Source organism: Colobus angolensis, unplaced genomic scaffold (genome assembly GCF_000951035.1).
Source record: "Colobus angolensis palliatus isolate OR3802 unplaced genomic scaffold, Cang.pa_1.0 Scaffold92, whole genome shotgun sequence".
Taxonomy (NCBI): domain Eukaryota; kingdom Metazoa; phylum Chordata; class Mammalia; order Primates; family Cercopithecidae; genus Colobus; species Colobus angolensis.
This window is the reverse complement of record NW_012123154.1, coordinates 8,624,384-8,643,122: the sequence shown is the minus strand read 5'-3', so window position 1 is coordinate 8,643,122 and position 18,739 is coordinate 8,624,384. Positions and strand designations below refer to the sequence as shown.

The 18,739-nt window shown below is 35.2% G+C and overlaps 1 protein-coding gene across 1 annotated transcript in view; it reads right to left on the bottom strand.

The window, feature by feature from the left end:
* Positions 1-769: 769 nt before the first annotated feature.
* Positions 770-18,739, bottom strand: part of CA8 (carbonic anhydrase VIII) — a 94,281-nt gene continuing 76,311 nt past the window's right edge. Inside the window, exon 9 of the mRNA XM_011931949.1 lies at positions 770-1,780. The gene's annotated coding sequence lies outside the window, so the exon portion shown is untranslated. The remainder of the gene's footprint in view (positions 1,781-18,739) is intronic.

The following is an 18,739-nucleotide window of genomic DNA, read 5'->3' as shown; positions in this document are numbered from 1 at the left end:
CACACACACACACACCTGTGAAGGGTGAAATCCAAACAACCAGACGTTATCCTGAAATTCATTTAATTACTATTTGTTATTATATTTGTTTATTTTGTGTATTTTAGGGAAAGATGAAAGGAGACTGCAAGAAGCATCAGAAGGCTAGTCCAAGAACAATCCCTGGCTGTTCAGCACCAACCCGATCAGGAGTGGAGAGGCTGATACCTGTACAGTGTTTTGTTTCAGAAATGCCCTATGAATGACCTCTCATTAATGGAAGGCTTCAGATCTAGTCTTTTGATGTTAATTACAAATAAGGCTACACCAGCGCAGCCAATGTTTGGCATGTGAGTGGTAACAGTGCCAGATGTAAAAATTTTTGTCACAGTTTTGTAACCATGCTTCGCCATTTCCTCATTGTCGGACACTAGGAACTGTTATACACAAGGGAAGTCAGAGGCATTACCTGGTGCTGCCCCGATGTGATCCAGGGCTACCAACAGATCTCAACCCTTACCAAGCCCCGACTTTTCCTCACACTGCCATAGCCTTAGTCCTTTCTCTTGCTGCCCAAGACTAGACGATGAACCTTCTTTGCTTCCATTTCAGGGATATCTGGTGTGATTTTCATTTGTAATTAATGCTTTCATTATTACCATCTCTACTCAACACATCTAAAAACTCTGAACATATACTTATTCCACCTGTCTTCTATTTCTATAACTTAGATATTCTTCATCACAAAATCCCTCCAAACTAGGACTATGTTTTTGAAGTCATTCATTTTACAATTATAACAACAATAATTTATTGTTTGCTTTGTGCCAGGCACTCTACTACTTTACATAAATTATCTCATTCTGTCACATCTAACTGCAACTAAGTATATGTTTACATTTGCTAGTAGCACCTAAAATAAGGATATTGTTGGTCATCTTTAAAGAAATGTCTTAACATACCAAAGAAGTGGAATCAATAGAATAAAATATTTTTAAGTCTTACAAAGTATACAACACTAAAGTAATATAGGATACCATTAAATTTACATTTCTATTTATGGAAAGTAAAGCTATTCCTGGTACATGGTGGTGACCTTCTTTTTATCCTATTTCTTATACCTTTCTCAAATTCCTATAAACCACAGCTTCGAATAGGTCAAATAAATATAATTTGATTCATACATTCAGTTAAATCCTTTAACTATGTAGTAATACATAAAGTGAATATTATGTTGCTGCATTAACACCAAAAAAATGTTTCCCATGGCAATCCAACCTAACGTTAATTGTGGTATGGGTGCTGAAAAAATAAAATGAGACATAATTTTACTAATCATTCACTTTGCATTTTGAAGCTCTCTGCTGTTCTTATTCAAAACTCTTATTTTATTATCAAGAATTATACTAGTTTTAAAATGAGTTAATTTTCTGTTGAAGACAGGAAATGAAGAACTACTAACACTGGGAGTGTATTTTTCCTTTCTCAATATTAACACATGATATATATTCAGATTAATAACAACTCTGGAAACTAGTTTCATTCTCTCTACACATAAGCAATAAACAGTATGTGCAAATATGAATCCTAGCAGCAGTAACGTAGATATATAATATAGGGTTTCTTTGGAATATACAGCCATTTCTAATATTTCATTTCAGCAAGTGTACAGGCAACCATCACAGACGTCCATCAAAGCTGGATTAGATGAAGACAACGCAGGCTTTGAGGATAAACTGAAGGTGCAGCTCAAAAGTTTCCTTTTCTCATCCAAGGGCACTATAGGACCATTGTCTTCCTCCTTTAGGCAAAAAAAAGAATCAATTATGTTACTGATATTCTTCCACAGCAGACTGAAAGTCTTTTTACAGTATGAGACAGTAAAAACTAAAAATTTCATATGAAAACGTGGAAATTTCAAACATATTTTCATGCTCGTTTGTTATCTCTGCAATTTTTCCACAAAATTTACCATAATTTTATTTCTATGGCAGATCTATTAATGCAGAATTTCACAGAAACAAATACTCTCATCCAAAATAAATAATGCTTGAACTATTTTACAAACAAAAAATTTGTATATCATGTCAAATAATAAATAAAAATAAGGCTTTAAATTCTTGTCATTCATTTCGCATATAATAATCACAGATGGATGGTAACTCAAGAGCACACAGACCCCTTCATTCCTAATTCCCAAGTGACTTACAATTCCATTAAATAAATAAGAAATGCAGAATATATATATATGACAATAGTACTTGTTTGAGATAACAAATAACGTGCTTCTCATATAGGAAAACAACATCAGCTAAGACTTTAGTTCAATGATACTGAACTTTTCGATGTTGAACTAGCATTGCCATCAATGGCAGTGGGAAACCTGCAGTCTTATTAGTTGCCTAAGGTGGGTAATAAATCTCTATTAAAATTCAGAATGCATATACTTTTGGACTTGGAATTGTAGGAACTTATAATAGACATATAATTATCCAGTCAGGATACAAAGAGTCTATGTGTAAGGATACTCACTGCAAAAAGAAACTGGAAACAATCTAAATGACCTCCTTCTGGGCAATGTCCTTTGGAAAAAAAGAACAAAATAATACAACAAAATAAATAGCCTCCTTTCCTTAATAAAATACATAATATTTCAGGATTATGCATATATAGTATATACATATCTGTGGACACACCTGCACACACACAACATATATATATATACACACATTTTTACATATGCATACATATATAGATACATATAAATATACAGAATGTCTGGAACAATTTATTAGAAAATATTTATAATGCTGGGTTATGTATTTCCAAACCATCTATTTCTACTCCCGCTCTACCAGGACCAAACTACATTTCAAATATGATAGTCACAATAAAATCTTTTTAAATTTTTTAATCTTTTTAAATTGACAGATAAAATTGTAGATATTTATCACGTCAACAAAATGTTTTAAAATATATACACATTGTGAAATGGCTAAATTAAACTAATTAGCATGTATATTATCTCACATAGTTAAAAATCTACTCTTCTAGCACTTTTCAAGAAAGTGACATGAAACTGATTATCAAACAGTAAAATCACAGCAATTCAGAGTCAATGGGGCCTAAACGTCACAATGTATGAGTTTTCTGCAAAAGGAAATAATCTGGGGTCCAGTGTTTCCCAAACTGTGTTCCGTAAAAAACTACAATGAATCCATGTTAGAAAATATTGTATCAACTCTGTTAAAATATGGTTCTTTAATTCAAAGCCATCTCAGAGGTTCTAATATGCTGATGTGAATTGCAAATCTCCAAAAGGAGGATATTAGTACATCCAGGATTCTCCAGATACACATGAACAGTCACCTCTTGATTTAACACACATTTTGGAGGACCAGTGCACTGCAGAACTCATCTGGGAGAGGCTGGTCTAGAAGCATGCATCCTAAGTTTATGAAGTTTCATTGTAAAGAATATATCCAGCCTTCTAAATATTAAGCTACCATGGGCCAAAACATGAATAAAAGATGGGTAGGTAAATACACAGTCATTCTAATCATATGAGGTCAGGTCTCAAACCAAAGCAGAATTTAACATTTCATATACATCCACAGTGCAACAGATGCACATATATGTTAGTGTCCTATTCATTTTTGAAGCTCTCAGAGCATGATTCAGAGGGTTCTTGGTAAATGCTGAATGAATTCTAATTTACCTACATGTAGAATCTGCTGGTGAATTTGCACACTCACTCCGCTGAAATCTCCCTCACAGGGGAAACTCAACACCCTATGCTATTGAGCTTTTCTTACTTATATATTTTTCAAAGAAATGACACCTCACTACGCCAAGGCTCTCTGAAGATGGTCTTTATATTAGCTTTACCTTCCCCCAAAACGTACACTTGATCTTGTTTGCTGCAAATACCAGATTAACTGAAAAACTTTTTCAATCAATCACAATCTGGTGTATGGATGTGGAATGAAGGACAACCAAATCCAAATCCCAGCTCTTCTATCCAATTGCCGTAAGATTTTAAGCAATTTACTTGCCCCTTCTGAGACTCACGATAATATCTACTTCTTAGGGAATGTGTGAGACTGTAATGACAGCAGATATCATGTGCTGAGCATAGTACTATGAGCAATAATTTTGGTTGATTTTAAAACCATCTCACTAGCTAAAAATTAAATTACAATACTGTACCCCAACATAAATGTGAAGTATGGCCCATCATTTTTATGCCATGTGTTGGAGATTTACTTTTCAGTGTTTTAGAGAAAGTTTTCACAGGATAAAGTAATGCTTGGTCTCATCTGTTCTGTATTCCCAAGCTCCAGCCGAACACCTGACCCAAACCACTCAGAAAATGTTTGCATATATGCATAAAAAGTGCAACAAAATAACAGTAGCAATTGCTAATTTTATTTGTATCAAAATTATGCATGTATATAAAGACAAAGTTTTTAAATGTTTGTTATGAAGCTATCAGTCACTTCTCCTACGTGTCACCAATTTCCTTCTCCTTAACTCTTTCAGTTGATTAACACTAGAGAGCTAAATGGCATGATTGTATTGCTACCTTTCAATTTTCTGTTTCAGTATTATATATAAATTTTTCCTATGGAGAATGAAGATTTGACCCTCTTTCCTCCTGTCAACATCATGCACACACACACACACCCCACCCCATTTCTTTCCCATCTTCTCATCACCCCATCCTCCAAATATGGCTATATAGAAAAACTTCTATTGTTGTAATGATGTTAAAGTATTCAGAGATGAACTACATGTGTTAATTTTTCTTTTCTGCATAACATTTTGTTTTCTCTGGAGTGATAAGTACCTTGGGTTTTTCCACCTATGTATTCTGTGTACGCATAACTAATTCAATGCACAAATACCTATCCATTACCTAACTCTCCTCTCAAGAAGTGAAGATATATCATGCATTGCATCAACTTCACCATTCCTGAAGAAACCTCATCTAGAACCTTCTCACCTGCTCACATCTGGACTGACTGCCTGGTTTGCCTATGATCTCATTCCACTGCCATTCTGGGCATTTATTCACCCCCTTGGTTTTTCTCTTTGCTGGCTCTCCTATTTCCTGGATCCCACATTTTTTTCCTTGGCTTACTCCATTTCGGTGTGGCATTATCAAGGAGCTTCTGGGAAATAAATTTGTGATGGCTTGGTATCTAAAAATGACTACTGTAACCACACACTGGGTTAAAAGTTTGACTAGGTAAGGAATTTGGTGGACTGCAATTTTCTCTCAGAATTCTGAAGGTCATGCTCATTGCCTTAGCTTCCAGCGTTGCTTTTGAGAAGTCTGGTATTCAAATTCCAGATTCCTTGATTTTGACATGTTTGTTTCTTTGGTTTTTGCCATTCTGGAATTTCTCCCTCCATGTTCTGAACTTTCACAATGATGGTGTCTTGGTGTGAGTGTGTTTTGATCTACTGTGCTGAGAATTCAGTGGATTCTTTCAATTTGTAACTTTATGCTCACGAGTTCTGGGGAAATGCTTTGGATAATTTTGTTGCCTGATCCCTCTCCTTCACTTTCTCTGTTCTCTCTCTAGCTTATTATGGGGATGATGGACCTCTTAGACTGGTCCTCTCATTTGCTTACATTACTGTATTTTTCATCTTTTTGCCTTTTGCCCTAATTTCTGAGAATTTTCAATTCTGCCTTCTGATTCTTCTGTAGAAGTTCTCATTTCTGTTTTCGTGTTTTCAAGTTCAGTTTCCAAAAGTTCTATTTTCTAAGTATTCCTTTTCTTAATGGTATCCTGTTGTTGTTGTTGTTGTGGTTTTTTGTGTTTGTTTTTTGTTTTTTGTTGTTTTTTTGTGGATGCAATTTCTTTCCTTACCTCTCCAAATATATGAGTGACAATTTCTTGACAGTTTTTCTCTTCTTACAAAGTATTTATGTCTTTTAACTCACTTTATTGTCTGATTTGGGTTCTTTCATTTATAGTTCTTCTTCAAATATCTATAACTGTTCATATCTGGGACTGGCAAACAACCACTACAACAAAACCAGAGTGGAGGCTGAGGGCACAGTGGAGGCCTCTTTATTACACAATCACCACCGGATGAGCCTGTTGGTCCACTTCTGCAGAGAAGTCACCTGGACTGGTCAGACCCTCCCCAGAAGATACTTTCAGCTTCATCTGGAGAGTAGGGGCCTTTCTGCCAGTGTATGGGAGGATGACATGAGGCCTGAGGATGTTATTTACTCACTCAATTGTGTCTGTGTCCCCTGGTATAGAGTCTCTCTCTTCATCATCTCCAGAAGACAAGTATCTCTGGTCTGCCAAGGCTTTGGAGGGGACTGAGAGATGTAAGTGCTTCTTAAATAGCTTTCAACCGATACAGATGACTTTAGCCTCCTTTTACTCCAGCTTCTAGATGATATCTGTTGCCACCAATTCCTGGGAATTTGAGAGATTCTATCAAGCTAACGGGTTTGTTCCTCACATCTGCTAAATCTGTTACAAGACCATCTGCTTCCAGCTTCCAAAGTATTGTGGCTGTTGTCTCCTCTCTTGTTTTCTGTATCCTTGTGAGTCAATGTACTTAAAAAAAAAAAATCTTTCCTGTTATTTTAATGCAGTCTGTGGTGGAAACAAAATTAATTGCCTATCTTCAACTGATGGTCGTCTTTTGAAACAGAAGTTCATTTTTATGCTTTTGTGTACTTTCTAAAGTTCCTACAATAACCACATTACTTAGTAATCAGAATACAAATTTATTTGATAAAACAACCTAAAGAAGTAATACTTTGTATATATAAAGGTAAAGCTGGCCTTCTCCCTTTGAGATTTTCTCCAAATATTCATTTATCTACGTCTAAATAACAAGGAAGCTTACTCATAAAGAGAAATTTTCTATTATACTATGATCATTGTTCATAATGATGACCTCAAAGTATGCCTACATCCTAAGGAGTCTTCTAAACCATCAGCTATTTCAATAAAATTATAGCAGATGCCATCTTTCACATGACTTTTTCTTAATCTTGAATTATCTTTTATGAAGAGGCCCAAGGGAATGAGTGCAAAGCAAATCACTACTGGAGAATTTCCTGAAACGCTACCAAAAATTAAAAAAATCACGTGTACACACACACCGTACTCCTCAGAGGCTGCTGCAGGTCACAGTACTAATGTAAGTTCCAGTAATTTTGGCTCAGCTCATTGATAACTGACTAAAGTATCCCTCTTTAAGTACAGTTTTCAGTGTAAAATTTCCGAAATAGAGTCGTTTAAGAAATAGCAATATGCTAGAAATAAGAACTTTCCTCTTCAGAAGGGGCTCTTTCTCCTGTACACTAGAGGAACACTTCGTCAGGCAGTTTGCATACGCTGCTCTGACCTGGAGTTAGCTGTGTGTCTGATTTACCCCTGACACTAGGCTGTGAGCTATTTCAGGGGAAAGCTGATCTCTGGTTATTTTCACTCAGCCTCTAGAATACTGCCATACACCAAACAGAAGGTTAAAAATAAATGCCCTTCCATTACAAGCAAGGGCGTATAGACACCTTCTTTTTCAACATTCTCACTCAAGACAGCATCAGGTCATGAGAAGGAAATAGAGAAAGGAGAAACAGGAAGAGGTCAGGAGTGTCAAACACTTTTGAAGATTCAAAAGAGAGAGGGAAACATGCCACTGGATTTGGAAATAGAAATCCAAGCACATCAGACATTTTTAAAACAGTGCCAGATACCACTGTTAACTATTTAACGTTATTCTGGAGTAATAGATAATGAAATGAAATAAAATCAGAAAGGAGGAGATAAAACTTTCATCGTCATTGGGTGTTATCAGTGTCTATCTGGAAAATTCAAAATAATCAGCAGAAATCTTACTGAAAACTATATAAAGGTTAATAAGCAAGCCAGGGACAAATCTAATCCAATGTTTTCTCAATAAAAAAATTAACTAATGGAAAAATCTATCGTTAGTCAAAATCTATAATGATAATAGTAATTGCTCATATTTAATGCTAATCCTCTACAAAGCACTGTGATGTGCATTTTACCATAGCTCATGAAATTCTCACATCATCCCTGGGAAGTTATAACTCTTAGTATATCCACTTCATAGATAAGGAAACTAGGGCTGAAAGAGAATCAATAGTTTGCCTAAGTCGTGGAACAGCAAGTAGAGGTGTTGTGTTCCCCATCAAGGCATACTCCAGCTGACTCCAGAGCCCAAATATGCAAGTTGGTATAAATATTGTGAGAACAGAGAATTATAAAATGTATGACAGACATAAAAATCTTTAATAAGCATAGACCCATGCATTTTTCCTTGATATAAAGATTCAATATTGTAAGGTATTAATTCTCCTTAATCACTCTATACATATAATGCAAATTACAAATCCTAATAGGATTCCTTTTTCTCTTTTATTTTTGTCTTTTGTTTTCTTTTGCTCAACCTCTCTTTCTTTTGCTCTCTATTTCTATCCTTCTGATAAAACGATTTTATGGTTTATCTGAAAAAATTAAACATGTAAAAATAGCCAGAAAAATCCTGCAGAAGATACTAGTAAAGAGGGTCTTGTCTGGCCAAACACTGAAATATACACTAATGCCACATATATTGTGGTCAATGCACATGAACAGACAGATAAATGGAACAGAATAGGGAAATCAAGAATAGAACCAAGTATTTACAGGACATGATATAATGTAAGGAGCCATTTTTAATGAGATTGGCAAGGATGAAAAATTTAAAATATTCAACACTGATGAAGGTGAAAAGTATAGTCTGACACATAGTTACTGGGAACATAAACATAGAACTCTTGGGAAAAGCAATCTGCATATGTATTACAATAAAACTCTTTGACCCAGTTATATCATTTCTAAGAATTTTTTTAAAGGAAATAGGTAAGTTAACCACAGTATTATTGATTACAACTCATCAAATTTTGGCATATACTTAAAAGCAATGTATGTAAAACCATTTGAAAAATAACTTCAATGACATGAAAAGATATATCATCAAGCTGATTGAAAAATAGCATGCACAGTATAATCTCATAAGGAATATTTCATATCTACATAACCATATGAGATACATATATAAAGAGAGGTCAATGGGTAATCATAATGATAAAGTTAACATTTTTGAATCCTTACACTGTGGACAAAAAAAAAAAAATGTTAAGCCCTTTAATTGCATTATCTCATTGTTATCTTCACAACCACTCTATGAGGTAAATACCATTATAGCCTTCTTTTAAGTGATGAAACAAGAGACACTCATCAGTTAAGGTTTTTAAGGTCACACAACTAATTACTGGTGGAATCACAGTGGAACTCAAGCCATCCCCACTGTGCTCCACGGCCTCCATATCCATTATAACCCGCAGTGCTGCGGATGCTATCACTAAGAGGAGAGTTTGAGAGACGTTTGCTGCTGCTCCATTTTATTCTGTACTGTTTGAATATTCTACTATGAACATGTGCTATATGCAGAGACAAGGAAACAAAAAGCAAGCAGAAATCAAAGGTGACCTTTGCCACAGCAATTTCAATAGGTAGAAGGAGATGTAAACTGAAGAATAAAAAGATGAGAAAGAGATGTAGGGTATATTGAATGACTGGTTAAAAAAAATGGCAAAAATGCCTTCTATAAAATACCCAATCAACAGTGCAAGCACAAATTAGCATAACCTTTGTAGAGGGTACTTCAGCAATACGTTATGAAAAAATGAAAACAGATGTGTTCTTTCTTCCCAGGAATGTAATTCCTAGGAATTTATCTACAAGAGATTAAAAGGCAAAGACAAACACAGTGCATAATGTTCTGCACTTTGCTGTTGTGAAATGTGGCACAGTGAAAAGAGCTCAGCGTTGGGAGTGGGGCCCACTTGGGTCTGAATTCTCTCTGCACTTACTGGCTGTGACCTTCAGCAAGTTACTCAACACCTCTCAGCCTCAGTTTCTTCATCTCTAAAATGAAAATAAAAATACGGGCCTCACAGGAGTGTTGTGAGGATTAAATGAGACAAAATACAGTATCATGTCTGAAATATAAAAAAGCATTTGTTCTTTTTGTTTTCATCACTCACTAATATGTGTAACTTAGAATGAATAAATAAGCTTTGATCAAAACTCAAGGATAAATCATAGAAGTCGGTAATATTTTAAAACACTAAACTTAGCTTTTAAAGTTATTCAGAAGTAAACCTGTGTTAGGATACTTTGACACTTTCTCAATCTCAATTAGCACTAAACTAATTAGCAAAACTGTTTTACACACTACAGTGAGTCACATTTTTCTTCCCTCTTCTCTAATCCCTGGTGAGTTGTAAGGGTGATTGACTATCTAATTACTTCTTAATTGAATGCACATATTATACATTTTTCACTAGTTCAAGCTTAATGTTTTTAGTCCAGAAATCAAAGTCAATGAAATTAAGTTGAATTGGGATTTGGGCAACTATTATAATGAGAGAAGATTTGTATTATATCTAATTATAAATAAATGTGTGTTTTAGCCTTATTTCCTATGGAAATATTTCAGGTACAGGAATGTTCCATACACAACTAACTTAGATGATTAATAACACTGTTATTCTTATTTGTCATCCTTTATTACAGTGATTTTATTGCTAAGATCCACTAAATATAATTATTGTTTAAAGATAAGATGCCATTAGAGAACCATTGGTTGTACCCATACTAAAACCCAAATGAACATTCATATCTGCAAAAAACTGCCTAAGTTTCTCTGCAACATAAAGGTTATAGGAATTTTCACAGGCTGCTAACAGAAAGAAAACAAAAATCTTGGAATGCTTCAAATAAATCCAGTTATATTCATGAAAAAATGTTTATTTACCAAAAACTAAAAATATTACCAACAAAATAGTATTCCAACTCAGTTAACACTTTACAGGTAGAATATCTCATAAAAGATTTTTTCCCTTTGGGCATCAGGCAGGAGTAAATGCTGAAGGAGATATTATCAGACAACAAATGTTTATTGCTTCAGTTTTCTTTTTTTTTCTAGGTATGCGGAGCAGCCATCTGGAATAATTTAGTTGAAGACCTCTTCAGGCAAAAACTAGATTAAGGAACTTCTTGAGATACAATTCCACTCCATGCTCCTAAGATGTCTCTGAAAATACATTCTCTGGACAAGCCCTAAAGACATTTATGAGTTCTTAATAAAACTCATAAAAGAATGACCATTAAGAATTCAGAGCAATAAAAGCAGTAAGAACTCAGAGATTCTGAAGGGTAAAAAGCAGCACTGAAATGGAGAACAGACCCATCTGAAACCAATGTGGTTTTATAGTTTTAACAATTAATTTATTACCTGGTGTTACCTGGTGGCAAACTTCTTGATTGGAGAAATCTCCACATTATCCAACACATATTTCAGATTCTGGGCATTATCTAGACTATTTTAGATAATCTGGGCATTATCTAGTACTGGGCATTATCTAGATTATTTTAGCTTTGTATGTAATGAAGACAAGTTTTAACTGCAATGTTTAAGTAAAACTGAAGTAGCCCAAAGGATGAGGCCAATCTATATGTACCAACATAAAAATATCTCAAAGACCTTTAGTTAAAACGAAAATTTTTGTTTCTAGTATATTCTTGTTAAAAATATTTTTAAATAGCATGTTTCTCACCCTTCTGAGGGTTGTCAGTGTTTACCTTTCTCTTACATGGTTTCTTCTCTAACCAGAACTCCCATGTTGAAATCTTAACTACTAAGGTGATGGGGTGAGCCTGAGAGAGGTGATTATATCAATCATCTGGGCAGAGCCTTCATGACTGGGATTACTGCCCTTATAAAAGAGACCCAGGAAACCAGCGGGCCTCTTCTACCACGTGAGGACACAGTGAGAAGGCAGCATTCTACAAAACAAGAAAAGGGCCCTCACCAGATACCAAACCTGCTGGGGCCTCGATCTTGGACTTCCTCGCCTCTAGAACTGTGAGAAATAAACTTCTGTTGCTTAGATGCTAGTTTATGGTATTTTGCTACAGAAGCCCAAATGGAAAACATGTAACCCTTTTCCTTCTTTGGGAGATGGCTTCTACCCCCAGTAAGAGTGCCTGGGTAAATTACTCCACACTACCATAAGCCTTTCCTCACCCTTATGTAATTTCATTTCCATGCTGAGATTTTAGATTCTCTAGTTTTTGCTGTATGTAAGCAATTTGCCATAATAAGCATCAGAACCATAACCTATGTATAAATGAGATAAAAATATTAACAAGAAAGTACATCAGGAGATGTTAGTAATTTTATCATGTTTCTGTGTTTCCTCGATAATTGGTAACACCTAGCTACATATCAGTAGATTTAATGTAGATCAGTTTTCCAGGGCCCATTTTTAAAATACTTCATACTAACTAGCTCAGATATTTAAATCAAATGCCAATAATACCACCTTATTTTGTGGATGACAATAACAGACCACCACACTCCTCCCCATCAATTTCATCACTCCCACTGTGCCCAGATGTGGATTCAGAATCCTTCTCAACACTCTCCAGACAGCTGGTACCAATCAACCAGAGTGGGCATGCAAGTTTGAGTGTTATATGTCATCTTGTCTTTTATTTTATTACTATTTTATATTTTTTATTTTATCTTGTACTTAATCTTGTATTTATTATCTTGTATTTAACCTTGCCATAACAGTCCTATTTAGAAGAGAGGGGAGATGCTCTTGCAACAGTCAAGAGGAGATGATGCTAACTTTATGGGTTGTGATGACAAACGTGGAAACACATATACGGCTTTGAGAGTTATCAGAAGGCAAATCTGCAGAACTTGATGATAAATTGGAAATATGGGGTAAGGTAAAGAAGAGAGGTGTCCTGCACGACTCAGGTTTCAAAGAAAACTGGAAGAGAGGCAGGTCTGTGAAGGAAGACCAGAAATTCAATATTGTATATGTTGAGTTTAAGATGTCTTTGACACATCCAAAAGAAAAGTTCTACAGACAGTTGGGCATTCAATTCTGGAAGTTAATTAAGAGACCTAGTCTAGCAATGTAAATGAGTCACGTGCAGTTAGTGGTGACAAGCTGTGAGTATGGATGAGTTCACCTACAAAGACAGTCCCAAGGGCTGAACCATGAGGACTCCAACATTAAGTAGCCTCCTAAAAGAACATTTGTGCAGCATGCAGAGGATGAAAGGTGGTGCAGATAGAAAGAAAACTGGGTATATGGACACCAAAATAAGAGTGTGGCAAGAAGGCAGGCAGTTTCAGAAGCTGCTAAGAGATCCAGTAAAATGAGGTCTAAAAATGCCCCTTAAAAGTTACTGCCCTTAAAAAATTTATCATTTTTTGGTGAGGAAAAAAATGAACATTCCTTTTGTCATGTCAATATAACAATAAAATATCTAAAATATGTAAAAGACAACATACAAACAGTCACACTTTCATAATTTCCAAATAATTCCAAGCTCAATATGAAGTTCACTTTTATTTAATTGACAAGTATTTATTTGTAAGGTACTAGATGAGGTTCTAGATTGGTCAACTAAGTTTACTTCATTATTTCCTAACCTAGAAGTTTTAAATTTCATGTTGTACTTTAATGCAAGTATAATCATCTCCTTGAAAGCTGAAAGCTGTTCAGAATCAGAATTGACCAATATAACAAAATAAATATCCGAATTTTAAGGGCATTATTTTTAAATGACTGTTTCCATCAGTTTCATTGGTTGTATTTCTTTTTTTTTTTATTTTTTATTTTTTTGAGACGGAATCTTGCTCTGTTACCCAGGTTGGAGTGCAGTGGCACGATCTCGGATCACTGCAAGCTCCGCCTCCCGGGTTCATGCTATTCTCCTGCCTCAGCCTCCCAAGTAGCTGGGACTAAAGGCGCCCACCACCATGTCCAGCTAATTTTATTTTTATTTTTATTTTTAGGAGAGACGGTGTTTCACCGTGTTAGCCAGGATGGTCTCGACCTCCTGACCTCATGATCCACCTGCCGTGGTCTCCCAAAGTGCTGGGATTACAGGCATGAGCCACCGTACCTGGCCAGGACTCCATTTCTTTGTTGATAAAATTTTCAAAAAGCAATGTCCATCTTGAAGAATTGTTCTGAGGTGAAATGAGACATACATGAAACACCTCTCATAGTGCTTGGCACAGACCACTACAATTTATTACAAACAAATTATTATTACTACTGGAGGGTTTCCATGAAGGGTTTGTTAGCCTTTAACTTAAGTATAAAATTTAAAAAATATTTTAAAATTTACTCTTACTTCATGCTGTGTCTAACATAGCTTAATAAGATCTCAGGACACATCCAGGATCCAACCTGCCATCCCTAAAGGGCATGTGGAGGAGAGGCTGGGGCATCTATGGGCTCTGGCCCCCACCTGTAGACTCTACCATACTCCCTATTTCAGGTCCTCCCAGATCACAACGAATGCTTTGGATCATTCCAAAGCACTTACCCAAAACATACTCTGCAGTCTCGTATTGTTCTCTGGTTAAATAAATTTGTGAAATGCTGTATACTATACTATACCCTCTTGGAGATTTATATACGTCCCTGGCATATTAACGGTTCTCAGAAGTCTTGCATGAAGAAAACCTGCTTAATGCAGTATGTTACAAACTTGTTTGACGCTACTACATAGACATTTATAGTCTGGTGGAGTAAGTGAAGCAAACACTGCTAAGTGCATTAGAAAACACAAAACAATAATTAAAAACTAAACTAACATGGTACTAAATTTAGAAAGCAAAGAAAGATTCGTAAGGTCAGTTTACTTGGGAAAAAGACTTCATGGAAGTAAAACCTGGTCCTTCAAATATCAACAGCATTTAAATAGAGAACAGAGAGGAGAATATTCTAGACTTTAGGTTGGTAGATTTCTAGGAGTGACCGAAAAAAGGCAGACAGCTAAAACAAATTGTCAAGGTGCTAAGATTAGAGATGATACAAAAAAGAAAAATGAGATACTTACAACCAGAAAGCTGAAGGTCAGGTAAAATTGTACTGAAAGAAAAAGGATAACTTCCCTGATTGTCACTACTCTTACACAGTCTAATATGAACTCTTTGTATCTACCTAGTAACAATCTAGTTTTTAATAGAGGCTCAATTCCTTTACCCCTTATTTTAATCTGACTGAGGTAGATTTTTAGGCAATGTTCTCAGTTTTTCCAATTGAAAAAATGGTAATCTCAGTATAAATCCTATTTTGATTCTATTTTCCCTCTATTTTTAAGATTTTTAATCATAATGAAATGCTGACATAAAAGTTTTATTTGATACCATTGCTTCTATAATACCCTCTTTTAAGAGGTACAGAAAATATAAAATCAAATTTATTCAATGCTTTTTTATAAAAGTATCTCCTTATACTCCTGATTAAAGTATAGGTGATTTCCAATGATTTCTGTACTTGTTTTTTCAGTATTTTTAGTAATTTCTTCAGATGAATTTTTAAGCTTTATGTTTCCAGTTGGAGACTTACTAACAAAACCTCATTCATAAAGAAGCATTCATTTTGTTTTCCTCCTCATTTACCTGCTTCCTGTTCCCTCTGGTTTCTCTTTTCCATGACAAATTTAATAGAGACATAGGAAACCATATTCATCATAAACCAGGGAACTATAATATCCAGTGCTCGAACGGCCCTTGTGAGGTCTGTTGGAACATTTCCCCAAGCTCCGTCCAGGCAGGGTCCCACCTAAACCACTGAGGAACCTCAAAGTATTTAATGCCTTAGTCTTCCTTGAAAACCCACTCCAAGATTTAGACCATCTACTTACAGGAAAGGTCTTTCTTGTAGCCTCTAGAAATAAAGTCTTTCCTTAGCTAATTCAAAGCCGTTTGCTGATACATAAAAACAATTTTTTTTATGTCCGCTTCTACCTTTTGAGCATCCATGAGGTAAAAGGCATGAAAGAACATGTTTAGATGATGAAATTGTCACAGTGATTTCCTTGTGGAAAAATATATTCTTTAGGTTTAAAATCATGAAATCTACTATATTGAGGGTGTCAGACCATATTAACATTCAACATACAAGTTGGCCCATGAATGCAAAACATTCTTCCTCCCAAACACAATTTTGTTTTAATTCATAGTGGGAGGAAAAAAATCATTCTGAAATTTTTATCCATGATAAATTATTAACATTTCTAAAACATAAAAAGGAAGAGACATATTTTAAAGCAGGAATTATTCTCTTTGTTTAGTAATCTTGAAGGCAGCTCTTACAGCTCTTGAATTTTTCATTGGTGGGTTAATAATTTTTATATCACATAATCAAAATATAATAGGTATTTTGAGCATCCTTGGTGTTTTGGCATTTCACTGAAATCATTTCGAGATCAGGTAGGAAATCCATTCCAGTTGCAGGAAATTCTATGAGATATAATAAATAGAAAACAGCTATATCTACAGAGCCTTCCATTCTCACCCTAATGCTGTGTACCATGTTAAATTGTCAGAGTGAGGAGAGTCCAAGTTCCACTGACTGAAAATATGGCTTTGAGCTTTCCATTTAATCTCGAAGGATGAGAGCTTTCACCTACTTGGTCATTCAAAGTGAACATTCTCACTCTCCCCATACAGGCACACCCTTCTCTATAACACCTTATCCTTTTCTAACCTATAACTCTTTCAGGTTATCAAAGAAGACTGATATGAAACTGATGCTTGCTATAGCTTTACTAAAGCTAAGAAGACAATATTATTAACTGCAAAAGTACAAGTAGGGAAGAGTTCAATAGTCAAGGATAACTTCAAAGATCCCAAAAGAAAAATAAGGGCAGTATGACAATGGGACTATTTGGAGATGCTTGCTGAATAACCCCATTTTTCTGGCTTTGTTTCTTTTTAACCTATTTAGGGCATTCTTATTTTTTCGCCTTTAAGGGGGGAGGAAAAGAGAAACTATTTAAAGAGCCGTGTGGCATTGCTTTTCACAGAAAATAATTGTAATTCATTATAGTTACTATAAACATGTATACAGCTTAACAATATTTAGGTCACAAGTGAGGCAGTCTTTGAGCAGTCAGAATAGTCTTTTAAAAATGGGCGAACACTTAATGAAATAAAAAGGCAAATAATCAAATAATCATTTTGTTGGAAGATTAGTACCAATGTCATGATAGCAAAAGTAACAAGTAAACTGGACCTTAAACTTGTTATATCATTTGTTCATTGTTATTAAAATACATTTAGTTCTCCTGCATCATATAGAAAATTCATTGGGTAAAGGATCATTTAATATCAATAGGCCCCCATAAATCTGAACTGGCAGCGCTGAACCAAAGATTTTCCAGCACCTGGATAAATTACATACTAATTCTTTAAACAAGTATAATACAAAATCATAGTTCATACTTCTTAAATGGTAATATAAAAAGTCACAGATTACTCATGGGAATAATAAAGCTTGGTTATCAAAGTCTTCCAGGTGCCCAGACATGCCATTTTTTTAAGAAATCTGTCATTTTAAGTCTAAAAACTAAAGTTATTTCAGTAAAACATAGCTAAAATAAATCTGAATTATTTTAAACATTTTTTAGAGAACAACTACCAGAGAAATGTCTTTTCCTTTTCAGTTCCAAGAGCTTAAATGAAACATTCATGCATTAAATTCAAAGTGTGACTGTCAAATCATTTCACTTTAATAAAAATTTGAATTACCTGCCTTAGGGCATTATTAAATATCAAATAAAAAGTACACACACATAAGTCTGATTCCCAATATAATTTTTATATAGAACTCTGACTAGATTTGTATTACACATTTCAAGATAAAAGGATAAAAAATGTATTCATAAAAAAATGAAATCAGAATTAGAGTCACCTTAGAATTCCTGTACCATTCTTAGGAATTTGGGAGCAAATTATGCCCTTTAAGTAATCTCAGCCACCAAGATAAGAATACAAATCCACCTTCCTATTAGAAATAGTACCTAAATTGTAATTACCTCAAAACTTTGAAAAACTACACATTATTCATCTATCATATAAAGAATACGATGTGAAATATACAAAAGCTCATAAACAACATTTTTCTCTCTCTCTGTGTGTGTGTGTGTGTGTGTGTAAAAGACAGACAGAAAATAATAATAGTCATTTAGATATTTAGAGAATGGCAAATCTGGTCTAGGACCAGATACAAACCAAACATTCAAGGGAATAATCTCCCCTCATTAAAAGTATCATTTACAGTTATTCACATTCACAAGAAGTATACTAACTAAACCTAGACTGGATAAATGCACACATTCACGCTTTGCAACCCTCATCCCACCCCCGCTGCCTCTTGGCCTCTCCTATGAACACATCCTTCCCTTTTCCTCTGCTCCTATCCTATCTTCCCTGCTGTTCCTCTGCTCCTAGCTACTGCCCCATTCATCATTAAATGGTAAGAGCAAGTCATGGGTACACAACAGCTCGAAACTTCCACCTCCTTCTTTCTTCCTTCCCATTGCAGCACAGAGAGTGCCCATCCTCTCAGCAAAAGCCAGGCTCCCTGTGTGCTTAGGATTTCATCCCTTTCCACTTTTCAGACTTCACTGCTCCAGCTCCTCCCAGAAGCAGCACCTTCAGCCTCTTTCCATCTACTTGCTCCTTTTCCATCCCCCAGCATATAGACAAGTTCCATTTCTTTTGTTTAAAAAAGAAAAAAAAAAAAAAGATTTCCTCAATCCCACCCCCTCTTTGTTGCTGTAGCCTCCTGCCCCACCCCAGCCCAGCCTACCAAGAT